Source organism: Gorilla gorilla, chromosome 13, assembly GCF_029281585.2.
Source record: "Gorilla gorilla gorilla isolate KB3781 chromosome 13, NHGRI_mGorGor1-v2.1_pri, whole genome shotgun sequence".
In the NCBI taxonomy this organism is placed as follows: Eukaryota; Metazoa; Chordata; class Mammalia; order Primates; family Hominidae; genus Gorilla; species Gorilla gorilla.
In genome coordinates, this window is record NC_073237.2 from 87,913,933 (window position 1) to 87,929,947 (window position 16,015).

A 16,015-nucleotide genomic window follows, 5' to 3' on the forward strand; every position below is an offset into this window, starting at 1 on the left:
CTGTGTATCACCAGCAGAGGCTGCAGAACAGTAAATATTGCTGCCTGATCCTTCCCCTGGAAGCTGCATCTCAGAGAGGCAACCGGCTATATGAGCTATATGAGGTGTCAGTCAGCCCCTACTGGCAGGCGTCTCCCAGTTAGGCTACACGGGGGTCAGGGACCCACTTGAGGAGGCAGTCTGTCCGTTGTCAGAGCTCAAACTCTGTGCTGGGAGAACACTGCTCTCTTCAGAGATGTCAGACATGGCCATTTAAATCTGCAGAAGTTTCTGCTGCCTTTTGTTCAGCTATGCCCTGCCCCCAGAGGTGAAGTCTACAAAGGCAGGCAGTCCTCGTTGAGCTGCGGTGGGCTCCACCCACTTTGAGCTTACTAGTGGCTTTGTTTACCTACTCAAGCCTCAGCAATGGCAGACGCCCCTCCCCCAGCCCAGGCTGCCACCTGGCAGTTCAATCTCAGACTGCCGCACTAGCAGTGAGCAAGGCTCCGTGGGCGTGGGACCCACCGAGCCAGGCATGGGATGTAATCTCCTGGTGTGCCATTTGCTAAGACAGTTGGAAAAGCACAATATTAGGGCGGGAGTGTCCTAGTTTTCCAGGTACTGTCTGTTATGGCTTCCCTTGGCTAGGAAAGGGAATTCCCCCTGACTCCTTGTGCTTCCTGGGTAAGGCAACGCCCTGCCCTATGTCGGCTCACCCTCCGTGGGCTGCACCTACTGTCCAACCAGTCCCCGTGAGATGAACCAGGTACCTCAGTTAGAAATGTAGAAATCACCTGTCTTCTGCATCGATTACGCTGGGAGCTGCAGACCAGAGCTGTTCCTATTTGGCCATCTTGGAACAATCTCCAATTCTCTGAGATTTTCTAAATAGACAATCATGTCATCTGTGAACAAAGACAGTCTATTTCTTCCCTTCCAATCTGTGCACTTTTATTTCCTTTTCTTATCTTATTGCATTAGTGAGTACTTCCAGAACAATGTTGAATAGGAGTGGTGAGAGGGATAGCTTTGCCTTGTTTCTGACCTTAGAGGGAAGGCATCCAGTTTCTCACCCTTAAGTATCATGTTAGTTGTAGGGTTTTTGTATTTTTTTTTTTAATCAAGTTGACAAAGGTCCCCTTTGTCCCTAGTTTGCTAGGAGTTTTCATCATGAATGGGTGTTGGATTTTGTCAATTGCTCTTTTCGTACCTATTAATATGATCTTATGGTTTTTCTTCTTTAATGTGTTGATATGAGGGATTATGTTACTTGATTTTTGAATAATGACCTGTCTTGCACACCTGTAATGAATTCCAGTTGTTCATGGTATGTAATTCTTTTTATATATTATTTGATTTGATTTACTAATATTTTATTGAAGGCTTTTTCATCTAGGCTAATGAGAGATATTGGTGTATAATTTAGGTTTTTCTACCCTGGCACTAGTTCCCATGAAGGCTGCTGCTCCTTGGCTTCTGTTCCAGTATGTGGTGATTCTCTATATGCACCTTTCTGTCTCTTCCTATTTTGGGGCAATGGTTTGGCCTGTAAACTCAATTCTATGATCTAATAAGAGTTGTTTATTTTCCATTTATGTCTTTCTCTTGTGAGGGCAGGAGTGATGGCTTCTTAGTGCCTTATGTGCTGGGCTAGACTGGAAATGGTTTTTTATTCTACCTAAATTGTGGATTTTCATCTTGGGAATCCTAACACTGTGAAGGGGTTAGGTGAGGTGGAAGAAAGATGAGATAAACGACTTGAGCTTTCCTAGCCAAAAGGCCTCTTTCCTGAGTACTTTAATCTGTCCTTGTCATTCAAAAGCAGCCATGGGCAATAGGGAAACAAACCAGTGTGGCTGTTTCCCAATACAACTTCATTTACAAAATGGGCAGTGGGCCAGATTAGTCAGCCCCTCATGTAGACAAAGTCCTGCCTATATACTAAATGGCAGAACAAAAAAGTAAGAAAGAACCTGGATGGCCTTGTGGAGCCACTGTACCATCCCTGCAAGTTTGTGTGGACTTCTTGCCCTGTGAGACCTACTAGCCCTAAGCTAAAGCTGCTGTTAGTCAGGGGTTCTGTGACTGATAGTTGAATGCATTCTCAATTGGCATGACAAACCCATATCTCATTTTCTTGAGCATTCATTGTTATCATTTCTCAAGGCTTTCTTTTCTACCCACTCATTACTTTCTTCCAACCATTTCATGTACTCATAACTCCACTTATAATCTATCCATAGATTGATCACAAAATTATCCATTCCAGTCCAGACATTGACCCTGACTTCTAGACCTATAATATACTTATGTATAGATATGTGCAGCATATGTTTTATGTATGTATTCAAAACTTCCAACTACATGGATAGATGTAAACATAAATATATATGTATGGGTATTCATATAGAAACATTTTAAATTCCTCTAAATACATCTTGGGCTAACATGACAGTCAATTTTAGCTGAAGGTACAGAATTCTAACAAAAGTACCTAATATTATAACCTACAAGATGTGGCCAAAATGTCACTCAGAGGAAAAATTCTAACCTTAAGTGAAATTATTGGAACACAAAGAAAGACTACAAAATAAAAATAGCAAGAAGATGCTAAAAAAAGATTAATACAAAAAATCAGAAATTAATAAAATATTGCAAAATGAATATATTTGAAACCAACAGACCAGATATACCAGGGCATGGTGGGTTAAGAAACAGTGAGAGAATTCACAAATGAACAATGTTGGAAATGAGAAAGGTCATATACTCAAGATACGAGGAAGTTTTAAAAATTATTAAGGACTACTTATAACCATAAATATGATAATATAGATTAAATGAATTTTCCAGTAAAATATATGTGAATGACATTTACTTGATAATAGCTTGCAAATGCAAAAGTACTAACTGGAGCAAAATCAAAGATAGTGAATGATAGTTAACTGATTGTAAGCTCTTTGAAAGAAGATGCCTTGTTCACTGTGGGGTCCCTGACACCAGACCTATGCCTGGTTCTCAGTGGTTATTGGCTAAGTGAATGAATGAATGAATGACTGCTCCATAAGGAAAGAGGCTAGGAGACTTGCACAAGTAAATTCTACTAACCTTTAAAGCACAGTTAATTTCCATGTTTGAGCATGGAAGATAATGTAAGGCTTTCTACCTCATTCTACAAGACTAGGACTTTCCTGATACTAAAAAACCAGATACCACACAAAGAAACCCATACCTCAATTCAGTGCATAGATGTAAACATTCTATGTAAAATGATGCAAAACCAAATCTAGCTGTGTATAAAAGAATCACGACTGACCGGGCGCAGTGGCTCATGCCTGTAATCCCAGCACTTTGGGAGGCTGAGGCAGGTGGATCACCTGAGGTCTGGTGTTTGAGACCAGCCTGACCAACATGGCAAAACCCCATCTCTACAAAAAATACAAAAATTAGCTGGGTGTGGTGGCACGCACCTGTAATCCCAGCTATTCTGGAGGCTGAGACACGAGAATTGCTTGAACCTGGGAGGCGGAGGTTGCCGTGAGCCAAGATTGCGCCACTGCACTCCAGCCTGGGTGACAGAGCAAGAATCCGTCTAAAAAAAAAAACAATGTCCAATTGTCTATTTATGGAAATGCAAAGTGTTTCAACCTTTGGTAGTCTATGAATGCAATTCACTACATTCACAAATTAAAGAAGAAAAACAAAAAATCTCTGTGATGGTAGCTGAAAAGGCATTCAATACAATTCAACATTTCTTACTGAATATCACATTTTGTAAATTAGGATAAAAGAAACTTTTTACTGTGATAAAGGAAATCTATTGCACATAAAGCAGCTAATGGTGAACACTAAACGTTCCTATCAAAATCAGGAACAAACAAGAATTCCACTACTGCTGCCGAAGTTTGCCTTTTTCTGGAGGTTCTAGACGCTAACAGAATAATAAAAATATATTAGAGGTGTAAATATTAGAAAGGGAAGAGCAAAACTCTAATTCCTGTTAAATGATCTGAATTTTCTGTTTGTTTTCTGTTGCTGCATAACACATTACCAGAAACTTAGTGCCTTAAGACAATTCCCATTTGTTTTCTCACAGTTCTGTTGTCCAGAGTCTGGCCGGGCTGCACTGGGTTCCCTGATTGTGGCCTCGAGAGCCTGAAATCAACTTGCTGGCTGGGCTGAATTCCTGTCTGGAGAGTCAGGGAAAACCCACTTCTAAGCTCTTGGGTGTTGTGGTCACAGTTCAGTTCCTGGGGTTGCCCAGCTGAGCTCCCTGTTTCCTTGACACATGTCACTCTCCATCTCAGCGGCAGGGAGTCCCTCACATAGAACCCCCTCATGCTTCACATCTCTGAATTCCTCCTCTCTCTGCAGCTGCAGAAAATGCTCTGCTTTTAAAGGGCTCATGTGATGAGGTTAGGTCAGCCCAGATAATCTCTCTGTCTTAAGGTCAACTGATTGGCGACCTTAATTATCTCTGCAAAATCCCTTCTGCAGTGTAACCTAGAGGGAGACCAGGGACAGGTCATAAGCCCCATCTTAGAATTCCGCTCACCACAACTTCTAAGAAAATCCCAAAGGAGCAACTGATAGCATGATAACCAGATACAAGATCAAAATGGAAAAATCAATCGCTTTCCAATAATTCACTATAAAAAGTACTGGGGAAAAAATTTCAAGCACGTAAAGAAACAGAAACTAAAAACAGCCAGAGATAAAACTAATAAAAATGTGAAAGACCTAGACAAAGAAAATTATAAATGCTTATGAATGAACACAACAAAGAGACCCCAAAAGTGGGGAGATTAAGCACATTCCTAGGTCTCCTTTTTATTTTCTTTATTCTTTTTCTTTTTTTTTTTAATTACACTCTGAGTTCTGGGACACATGTGCTGAATGTAAAGAATTTTATTTCTGCTTTGCTTATGAAGCTTGGTTTGGCTGGATATGAAATTCTGGGTTGAAAATTCTTTTCTTTAAGAATGTTGAATATTGGCCCCCACTCTCTTCTGGTTTGTAGAGTTTCTGCAGAGAGATTTGCTGTTAGTCTGATGGGCTTCCCTTTGTAGGTAACACAACCTTTCTCTCTGGCTGCCCTTAACATTTTTTCCTTCATTTCAACCTTGGTGAATCTGATGATTATGTGTCTTGGGGTTGCTCTTCTCGAGGAGTATCTTTGTGGTGTTCTCTGTATTTCCTGAATCTGAATGTTGGCCTGTCTTGCTAGGTTGGGGAAGTTCTCCTGGATAATATCCTGAAGAGTGTTTTCCAACTTGGTTCCATTCTCCCCGTCACTTTCAGGTACACCAATCAGACAGGTTTGGCCTTTTCACATAGTCCCATATTTCTTGGAGGCTTTGTTCATTCCTTTTCACTCTTTTTTCTCTAATCTTGTCTTCTCGCTTTATTTCATTAAGTTGATCTTTAATCTCTGATATCCTTTCTTCTGCTTGATTGATTTGGCTATTGGTACTTGTGTATGCTTCATGAAGTTCTCGTGGTATGTTTATCAGGTCATTTATGTTCTTCTCTAAGCCGGTTATTCTAGTTAGCAGTTCCTCTATCCTTTTTTCAAGGTTCTTAGCTTCCTTGCATTGGGTTAGAACATGCTCCTTTAGCTCGGAGGAGTTTGTTATTACCCACCTTCTGAAGCCTACTTCTGTCAATTCGTCAAAGTCACTTTCCGTCCAGTTTTGTTCCCTTGCTGGCGAGGAGTTGTGATCCTTTGGAGGAGAAAAGGTGTTCTGTTTTTTGGAATTTTCAGCCTTTTTGCACTGTTTTTTCCTGATCTTCATGGATTTACCTACCTTTGGTCTTTGATGTTGGTGACCTTCGGATGGGGTTTCTGTTTGGACATCCTTTTTGTTGATGTTGATGCTATTCCTTTCTGTTTGTTAGTTTTCCTTCTAACAATCAGGACCCTCTGCTGCAGGTCTGCTGGAGTTTGCTGGAGGTCCACTCCAGACCCTGTTTGCCTGGGTATCAGCAGCAGAGGCTGCAGAACACAAAGATTGCTGCATGTTCCTTCCTCTGGAAGCTTTGTCCCAGAGGGGCATCTGCCAGATGCCAGCCGGAGCTCTCCTGTATGAGGTGTCCGTCGACCCCTGCTGGGACGTGTCTCCCAGTTAGGAGGCACAGGGGTCAGGGGCCCACTTGAGAAGGCAGTCTGTCCCTTAGCAGAGCTTGAGCACTGTGCTGGGGGATCCACCACTCTCTTCAGAGCCAGCAGGCAAGAACGTTTAAGTCTACTGAAGCTGTGCCCACAGCCACCCTTTCCCCCAGATGCTCTGTCCCAGGGAGATGGGAGTTTTATCTGTAAGCCCCTGATTGGGGCTGCTGCCTTTCTTTCAGAGATGCCCTGCCCAGAGAGGAGGAATCTAGAGAGGCAGTCTTGCTACAGAGGCTTTGCCGAGCTGCAGTGGGCTCCAACCAGTCCGAACTTCTTGGTGACTTTGTTTACACTGTGAGGAGAAAACCGCCTACTCAAGCCTCAGTAATGGCAGATGCCCCTCCCACCACCAAGCTCGAGCATCCCAGATCAACTTCAGACTGCTGTCCTGGTAGCGAGAATTTCAAGCCAGTGGATCTTAGCTTGCTGGGCTCTGTGGGGGTGGGATCCACTGAGCAAGACCCCTTGGCTCCCTGGCTTCAGCCCCCTTTCCAGGGGAGTGAACAGTTCTGTCTTGCTGGCGTTCCAGGCACCACTGAGGTATGAAAAGAAAAGAAAAAATCCTGCAACTAGCTTAATGTCTGCCCAAATGGCCACCCAGTTTTGTGCTTGAAACCCAGGGCCCTAGTGGCGTAGGCACCCAAGGGAATCTCCTGGTCTGCAGGTTGCAAAGACCATGGGAAAAGCGTAGTATCTGGGCCAGAGTACACTGTCCCTCATGGCACAGTCCCTCACGGCTTCCCTTGGTTAGGGGAGGGAGTTCCCTGACCCCTTGCGCTTCTCGGGTGAGGCGATGTCCCACCCTGCTTCGGCTCACCCTCTGTGAGCTGCACCCACTGTCTAACCAGTCCCAAAGAGATGAGCTGGGTACCTCAGTTGGAAATGCAGAAATCACCCACTTTCTGTGTTGATCTCTCTGGGAGCTGCAGACTGGAGCAGTTCCTATTTGGCCATCTTGCCAGCCACCTCCTGTATTTTGTTCTCATAATCTAATAATTTTTTTTTTTTTTTGAGACAGAGTTTCTCTCTGTCTCCCAGGCTGGAGTGCAGTGGTTTGATCTTGGCTCACTGCCTCTTCATTCTTTTTAAACAGTAAATGAATAGCCAGGAAAAAGTTCAGGAAGCACAAGAAGGAGAACATGGTCTACCAGATATTAAGTTATACTCTAAATTATAGTAGTTAAACCCGTGTGTGAGCTTACAGAACGAATCAAAGAGAGTAATGAAACCCAAGAGAGAATAAACATGAAACATAGAATATTCTACTAGTAGCATTCAAGTGCAGGGAAAGATTGAACTGGTCAACTAAGGGTATTGAAACAACTGATTCTCTATTTAGAAAAAAATGTTAAATTCCTACCTCACAACATGCAGAATAATATATTCTAGATGAATTACGGAGCTAAATATAAAAAACAACAACAAAGACCTTAGAAAACACTAAAAAAAAGGAGAACAGATTGTATTTTAAAATTTGGCAATGGACTACGGGTTTTGAAGCAATAAAAGATACAACAAGGAAATTTCAGGAGGTCTGACTACACAAAAATTGAAATCTATGGACCAAAAAGACCTCATAAATTAAGTCAAAATGCAGGCAACAAAATGGCTTGAGCTCCTAAAAAATTACTTCTCGATTAATTGTCCTGTGACATTAGCCTTCTTGAAAAGGTAGAGATTTGTAAATATGCATATCCATACATAATGCACCTTTAGAGGATGTGATAGGACTCAGAGTAAATAATACCCACAGTTACCCACAGGAAAGGATGGGACAGCTGACAGCGGAGCAGGGAAGGGCACGCAGAGGGTGACCTTAAAAGATTTATTCTATGTCAACTTCATGTTATTGGAGTACTTCCTGACATCCACATTTCATTTCCTTTTTATTTGGTTAGTTTAAAATATTTCAGAAATAACGTGTTTTTAAAAGTTAAATAACACATAGGTGTGTAGAGTTAACATTGAAAGACTCCTTCAGCTAACAACGATTCTTAGCCCAATTCTACTCCCAAGGGATAATACATTTTGTGTGTAAATCCTTATAGACCTTATTCTTTCATTACAGAATTAATTTGAGATAATTTTTAAAAAGTATGTATACACATAGATAAAAAAATGGGAAAACACACGTAATTTCACTAGCATAAAATGTAGTTGGTTTTATTCATATCCCAAGTATTTTCCATGCACTTATAAAAATATAAATAGTTGGTGTCATAAGATACATATTGCCGTGTAACCTTATTTTTCACATCAAAATATATGTTTTGAGTCTCATTTCATGTAAATAGTTATAATTCTAGTATTGTATACAATCATAGTCATCTGCTTTTTGATGGCTGTGATTGTATACAATACTATAATTAAATTACACCCTTAATATTTCAATATTCAGGTTATTTCTATTTTAATGATAAACAGTGCTTGTAATTGATACTTTCTTGTATATATCACCATACTCTTTTCTAATTACTTTGCTTTTTATTTTGTGGTTAACGTTTTTTGTAAACAACACAAGAAATACCGATGATATTTGTATTTTAAAATATTATGGCAAAAACTATCATAAACAAAGTCAAAGGACAAATGATCAACAGAGAAATATATGTGACAAAGAGTTAACATCTATAACACAATAAAATGCTTGAAAAATAAAAAGATTTTAAAATCTCAGTGCGAAATAGTCATAAAATATTAATAGATAGTTTTGAAGAAAATAATTACTAACAATCAATAAACATATGAAAATATAATTAATTTGACTATTAGCCAGAAAAATGAAATTTTAAGAAATAGTAAGATAATTTCATGCAATATATTTGCTTAAAAGTGAGAAAAAATGACACCTTGGTGCCGGAAAGGATTGGGGGAAAAGGCACTTGCATACTTTGCCCGTGGGAACAGGAATAACCGCAACTGTTTTGGAAAGTGATCCGGCAATATCCATTAAAAAGTTAAAATGCGCATACCCTTTGGCCCTACAATCTCATTTCTCAGAATCTACTCTATAAAAATAAAAGTATCTGTACTTGAGGATGTCTGTTGCAACACTTTTTGGCCTGGCAAAAAACTACAAGAAGTGTGAAAGGCAATCTTCACAGAAATGTACACAGCATGAATCCAGTTTTATAAAACAGGAAATGGTTTTATAAAATATTATCTAAAACAGTGTTTGCCTCTGGTTATATGAATGTGGTGAAAGTTATGGCAAAGAGTACATCTGGCCTTTATCTTTGGGAGGCAGTAGTTTAATATAAAGAAGCCAGGGCTGGGTGATGATGATGATGATGATGATGATGATGGTGATTTTACTAGGAGTATAGATTACTGTCTAACCAAAAAAATTTTTTTTTGAGACAGAGTTTTGCTCTTGTTGCCCAGGCTGGAGTGCAGTAGTGTGATCTTGGCTCACTATAATCTCTGCCTCCCGGGTTCAAGTGATTCTCTTGCCTCAGCCTCCCTAGTAGCTGGGATTACAGGCGCCCACCAACACGCCCGACTAATTTTTGTATTTTTAGTGCAGACGAGATTTTGCCATGTTGTTCAGGCTAGTCTTGAACTCTGTGACCTCAGGTGATCTGCCCATCTCAGCTTCCAAAGTGCTGGGATTACAGGTGTGAGCCACCATGCCCAGCCTCCTAACTGAATGTTTTAAAAAGAGACAAATAAGTTGGACTCTAGAGTATGGTGAAGAACTTCTGCACATGTATATAGGTAATGGGGCAGAAAGGACTGCGTCATCACCCGAAAGGGGCACATGTCGGCAGCAGAGTATGGGTCTATGCAGATAAGACCATCGACTGCCTATCCACATAAGGTTATGAAGCATGGGCTGCCACAACATCCCTGGCTAGAGGACTTGTTGCCCAACTTCCAGTTCCTGGTCTCTTCCCTTATCATCTCCCTCAACAGTCTGCTCAACAGTCTGCACCTGTTGAGTTCTCTCCCTGGTGGTGGGTTCCAAAGGCCATACAAGTCACCTTCAGAGCCCTTTCCATTGGCTGTGGGTGGAGAATCTAGGAAGCTGCAGTCTTCCCTTCTCACCCCCTCCTTCTGTCCCTCCCGTCCTATGTTTCCTGGCCAGCCTGTGACAGCTTTGCTGGGATATGCTGTAATGTCCAGAGTTGGATCCAGCACCAGCAGGATGAAAATAGAATCTGGGAAACCAGCATAGTACTCACCCTGCTCAAAATCAGAAAGCCTGGAGAGGACAAGAGGACCAGGAAATACCCACATTTCTTCTCTCCCCAGCAGGAGTCTGGAGTTGCAGGAACCAGAAGAAGTCAGGGTACCAGGAACACGCAGTCAGTTGAAATGAGGACACGAGGAACTGGCTTCTCTCTTTCCTGCCCCTCCTTGGAGCCCTAGTGCTGGCTGCTGCATTACTCAGCCATCTGCATGAGGGTTGCCTGGGTGGCGATCTCTGGAATCACAACATTCTGGGGTGACGTTCCCAACTAAAAATAATTCCTAAGCCTGGGCATTTGGCACTCTAACGCAGATCCAAAGAGGCAACTCCTTCAGTCTCTGACCTTGAAATGAGATTCCCCCCAACCCACCCCAGAGCAAGAATGAGCAGCTCTTCGGCTCCTTCAGCCAGGGAGCAAACAAGAAGTTGCCTCTGAAAGATCCTAAAACCATCCTAACATAAAAATGCCCCCATTCTCTTTATGTGAGCTGCGTGGCCAGTCAGCCACTTTTCCTGGACTGTGTGGAGCAGGAAGCAGCTGCCCTCCTCACCAACCTCCCGCTTCTCACCTCATTCAATGCTTACAAGGAAGGACTCACTCGATTTGAATGAATGACAGGAGGGACTTTCATTCCAGTTGCCTTGCTGTTCAGTCTGGCACGTCACGTGCCAGGTGGTACAGCAGAGTGACTTGGCAGGCTCTGGAAACACACTGCAGGAGGTTCGTGAGTTCACGTCCCGCTACAGACATTAGGATTCAGGACACTTCTCTAGGCCTCAGTTTTCCCAACTGAAAATGAGGATAATGACCACTCGTGAATGAGTTACCGCAGATGAAGCACTCAGCACTGAGATTTTCCAGAGGTATCAAGGGCCCTTCTTTTTTATTCCCTAGTGAAGCACGTTGCCTGCTCCCTTATAAGAAAGTATCATTGAAAAGGGTTTTAAGATGCCTGACTTGAATCACATTCGTGAGATTCTACATGTGCACGGGGCTGTCCTCTGCTGCTGGCATCACGATAGGCTGTTCACATTTATTATTTCTACTTTTCATAACAACCCAGCTGGCCAAAAGAGTACCACTATTTTTATGAGTGGTAAGCTGGAACTTAGCCCTGTTTAGGCCCCCCTGTTTTCCTCTACCCTGCTGCCTCCCGTGTCCCCCACCATGCTGAGGTTGTATGGGCATCCTGGATGTACGTGATATGTAAGGCACGTGGTGCTGGTGAGACGTAGGCATTCCCGGGTGATGGTCTACAGAGCCTGCTTCACTCCCAAGTGTTTACTGATGCAGCTGGAAACAAGACAGAGGAAACTCCTCTCAGAGAGGCTACATCACAGTGGACATAGATGGAAAGTAAACAATTAAATAAGTTAGATACACAGCATGCCAAGCCATGGTAAGTGCATGGAGAAAATCCATCAGGGAGGGAAACGGGGAGTTCTGTGTGGGCTGGGCTGGAAGAGGGATGATTTGTGAGTTTTAAACAAGATGACCACTTCTGAATTCTTCTCTGAGGTAACCATAACCTACTGGTGAACTCTAAACAGTGTATGGGCTGTGAGAGGTGCTGGCCGGTGAATCTGAACTGGGGGTTCTGAGGGGACAAGCAGTTTTGCAGCCATGGCCTAGAGCCACACTCTTTCATATGGTTGCCACCAGCCACCTGTGGCTATTTAAAGTATTTAAAGTTACATAAAATTAAAATTTCAGTACTTTAGTCATACTCCTCAGTGGCCACATGTACTGGATGGTGCATGTCTGGAACATTCCATCCTTGTAGAACATTCTGTGGGACAGCGCCATTCTCAAGTAAAGACGTGGCATATGGCAGTCCGTGAGTGGGAGGCATGGCACTGTAGTTTTGGGATGTGGTGTAGGTTTGGTGATAATGGGGTCAAGGCGGTGATCTTGAAGGAAGCGGTTATAGCTCCAGGAGGTATGTGAAGCAGCTACCTTTGGCAAAACACTCATAATACAAAAGAGCACACAGATATCCATCTTCAGGCAAAACTTTAATTCAGTCAACCTGACTTAAAATCACCATACCCCTTCCTTCTCCTCAGCTTCATCATCCCCATCACTCCATTATCAATATCATCATACATCTGCCACCAACCTCCTTTGATTACTTTTTTTCCTGTGATAATGTATAATGCAACAGGATGGGTTTTGCTTGTAAGTATAAAATCAACACGTTCTCTTAGGTTTAAAAAGTTACACAAATGCCCAAACCCTTGTGGGCTTTAGGTAATTCTTTAGGTACTTCTCTCAATAATTAATCAGTAGAACTAATAGAAACTGATAGAAAATAAGCAACTCATGGAACAATTATCAGTTTCATAATAACCCAAGATAGTTGATTAAGAACTAGAAAAAAGGCTGTAGCATAATGTTCAAAAGTAAAATATTAGTAAATGTGGTGCATGATACTTGGGTGGATCTTGTGTCAAAAGAAAAAAGTCAACTGTGAAAGATATTCTTAGGACAAAGAAAAAAAATTTGAATATGGACCAAAGACGTAGACAATAGTATTGCGAGCTGGGCATGGTGGCGCATACCTGTAATCCCAGCACTTTGGGAGGTCAAAGTGGGATTGTTTGAGCCCAGGAGTTTGAAACCAGCCTGGGCAACATGGTGAAACCCCATCTCTACAAAAAATACAAAAATTAGCTGGGTGTGGTGGCATGTGCCTGTAATTCCAGCTACTTGGGAGGCTGTGCTGAGAGTCCAGGAGTTCAAGGCTACATAAGCCATGATCTCACCACTGCACTCCAGTCTGGATGACAGAGTGATACCTGTGTAAAAAAATAATAATAATTAGTATTCTATCAATGTTAATTTCCTGAGTGTGATAATTATATGAGATAATTATCTCATTTGATAGGAGAGAAATGCTAAAGCATTCAAGAGTTCAGTGTCATGATGCTTGTAATTAACTCTCAGATGCTTCCTCAAAAAAAAAATCACATATATGTATATATAATACAAATATGGCAAAACAGTAACAATTGGTAAATCTAGGTAAGGATATGTGGACGTCCATTTGATTATTTTTTGCAAGTTTTCTGTAGGTTGAGTATTTAATAAGTTGGAGAGAAACTAAAGGATTTTTTAAAAATGAAGTAATATGAGAAACTCTCTACTACGGTTACCATGTTTATAAGCCTTTCAGAAGAACTAGTAGATAAATATTGTTTATTTTACATATTTGAATTACCACTGAAAATTTTTTTCTCCCTTTCAAAACATTGGTCCCAGCTTATTAAAAGGATTACGCTTTGCACTTGAATTTAAAGCCAAATTTCTCCAAGCACTTTTGCATAAAGATTTGTTAATGAAATCTTAACTTTTGGGATAAAACCTTAGCATGTCAGAATCAGACCCTTGGGCATCTCAAGTGCAAATTCCTTACACTCCTTATGAGTTTGGTCATCCCTCTTTGGCGGAGTCAGTTACATTTCTACAGAGGATTTCAAGGAGATATGTTAGATACTCACGCACGCCGAGGGGCCTCCAGCAACCACGTGCCCTGCCTCTTAGGGCCACTCTGGGTCACAGAGGACAGGAGAAAGAAACTTGGGTCATGGTGCAAAAGAGAATGAAGAAAACTTACCAGTCATTTTGAATCAGAGAGAGAGAAAAAAAGGAAACCTCTCCCTTCTGTTCACATCAATTAGGACTCTTTGCAATAAGTGACAGAAAAACTCAACACCAGATGAAGCAAGAAAGGGAACTGAATGACTAAACTACTGAAATGTCCAGAGGAGGACAGGCAGATTCCATTGCTCAGTGTCACAAGACTTGGTGTTTCTTTCCCTCTCAGCTCTGCCTCTTCCTGTGGACTCTAACTTCAGGCCCTTCTCTCACGGGAGCAAAATGGCTGCCAAGGCCCCAGCCCTTATCCTTTTACTGTAAACCAGTGAGGAGGAGCAAAGGGCTGTTTCCCAGAAGTCCCAGGAGATACCTCATTGGGTCTCAAGGTGTCACATGTCCACCCCTGAACCAATTAGAGTGAGGGAGGAAATGAGTGTGCGCCTGGATGCCGAGACACACCGTCACCTACTCCATGACCTGGTGCCCTGAGGACGGGACCACAGTGGGGCCCTGAATGACTGCTAGCAGAAGTGGGGTGCATGACTCTGCGTTTCCATTACTTCCTGGAAATCATTAAACTTAATGGAGCGTGCAACTTAGGGTAGAAAAGCGGGTTTTAAGGTGGAAGGAGAAGAAGAAACATCTTACTCTTTTGAAACACTGTGAATCTGCAAAAGACAAAACCTTCCTTTCTTTTGCATAGAAATATTTTTTGTTTCTTTGCTTAATGGCACTCGGAATTGGATTGAGAGTGTTGTATCTTTCCCTATACGCCATTGGAACAGAAAATTCTCTCACATTTCTGGAGTGGCTCCCCACCCTGACCCCTGCCCTCCTGTACCCGCCAGGAACTCCTGAGGGTGCCTTCTGGCTGGAACAGCAGCTTCCTGGAATGGAAAAGTCTAAGTGTGGAACTCAGGGCTGTCTGCCCTCACCATTGTCAGCACCATTGCACGGAGGGCTAAGCAGCGGACCACTGCACTAGGGATGTACAAGAGGAGTCCCGGGGTGCCTGAGGCTGGTTTTCCAGAAGCAGACACTGAGATTAAGATCTGAGTGCAAGGGATGTTTTAGGCACTGATGCTGGGAAGCACTGGGAGGGGCGTGGATGGGAAACAGAGAAGAGAAGGAAGTCGATGCACAGGGTGCTTTACAGACGTTATCGCTGTGGGCAGTAGTGGCTCAACCCCACTGGAAGCCTCTAGAGGAAAGTTAGGACACACGTCAGACTCAGGTCCCGCGTGTGAGTCAGGCTCCCTGGGCCCTTCAATGGAGAAGTGCAGCTGCATCTGTGAGAAGCCACTACTGTGCAAGCTTCCAGTGGGTGCCACGGCGGGCGATGGGTGCAACTCAGCCATGTCCAGGAGAGGAGCATCCCAGGCACTTGTTGGAAGCATCATTCTAGGGATGCTGTTGCCTGGGGAGCCAAACAAAGAGGTGATTGTATCCAGGGAAACAGGACAGACTCTCAGGTCCCCTGGGAGGTGAGAACATCTTCTTTCTCAGGCCCAGATGTCACATAACTCACAAAAAGCCAAACGATGGATTACAAACTGTACGAGGGCTGGACACACAGGATTAGCTACTGGGGCCCCCCTCACTAGCTGGGGCAGAAGATGGCAGCACCGCCCAGCTTTGCATTTTGAGGAACCCCTGCTCACACATCGTGGAGGAATCTGAATGACAATCTGAGCAAAAGCCTGAATATATTCACTTTCTTGCTGAACAGGGTTACGGAGGAGACTTGTAGCAATGAAATAAAAGGGCAACTACAGGTGGAAAGTGAGCTAAGGGTCATGAGTCCTCATGCACTCCAGGCACCAAAGCCAATTTGGTAAAAGAACACTGGGCCCTCAACAGGCAAATGAAGAAGCTGGTCATCTTCAGAGTGGAAACACTAAGGCTCTCGCACCAAGACAAATAGACTGAGTCTGAATCTCACCTGTACTAGCCATGCATCTTTGGGCATGTGATTCAACCTCTTTAAGCTTTTAGTTTCTCATCAGCAAAGTTGGGATGTAAAATGTAAGTTTGTCTTGAGGGTTAGATGGAATGGTAGATGGCATGTATAAAGTGCCCT

At 42.7% G+C, this 16,015-nt stretch overlaps 1 protein-coding gene across 1 annotated transcript in view; it reads right to left on the reverse strand.

Annotated features, from left to right (window-relative positions):
- NFIL3 (nuclear factor, interleukin 3 regulated) overlaps positions 1-14,226 on the reverse strand; it is a 78,130-nt gene extending 63,904 nt beyond the window's left edge. Inside the window, exons 1-3 of the mRNA XM_055349859.2 lie at positions 13,955-14,226; positions 10,937-11,127; positions 10,330-10,571 (exon numbers count right to left, since the gene is read on the reverse strand). The gene's annotated coding sequence lies outside the window, so the exon portion shown is untranslated. The remainder of the gene's footprint in view (positions 1-10,329; positions 10,572-10,936; positions 11,128-13,954) is intronic.
- Positions 14,227-16,015: the final 1,789 nt, after the last annotated feature.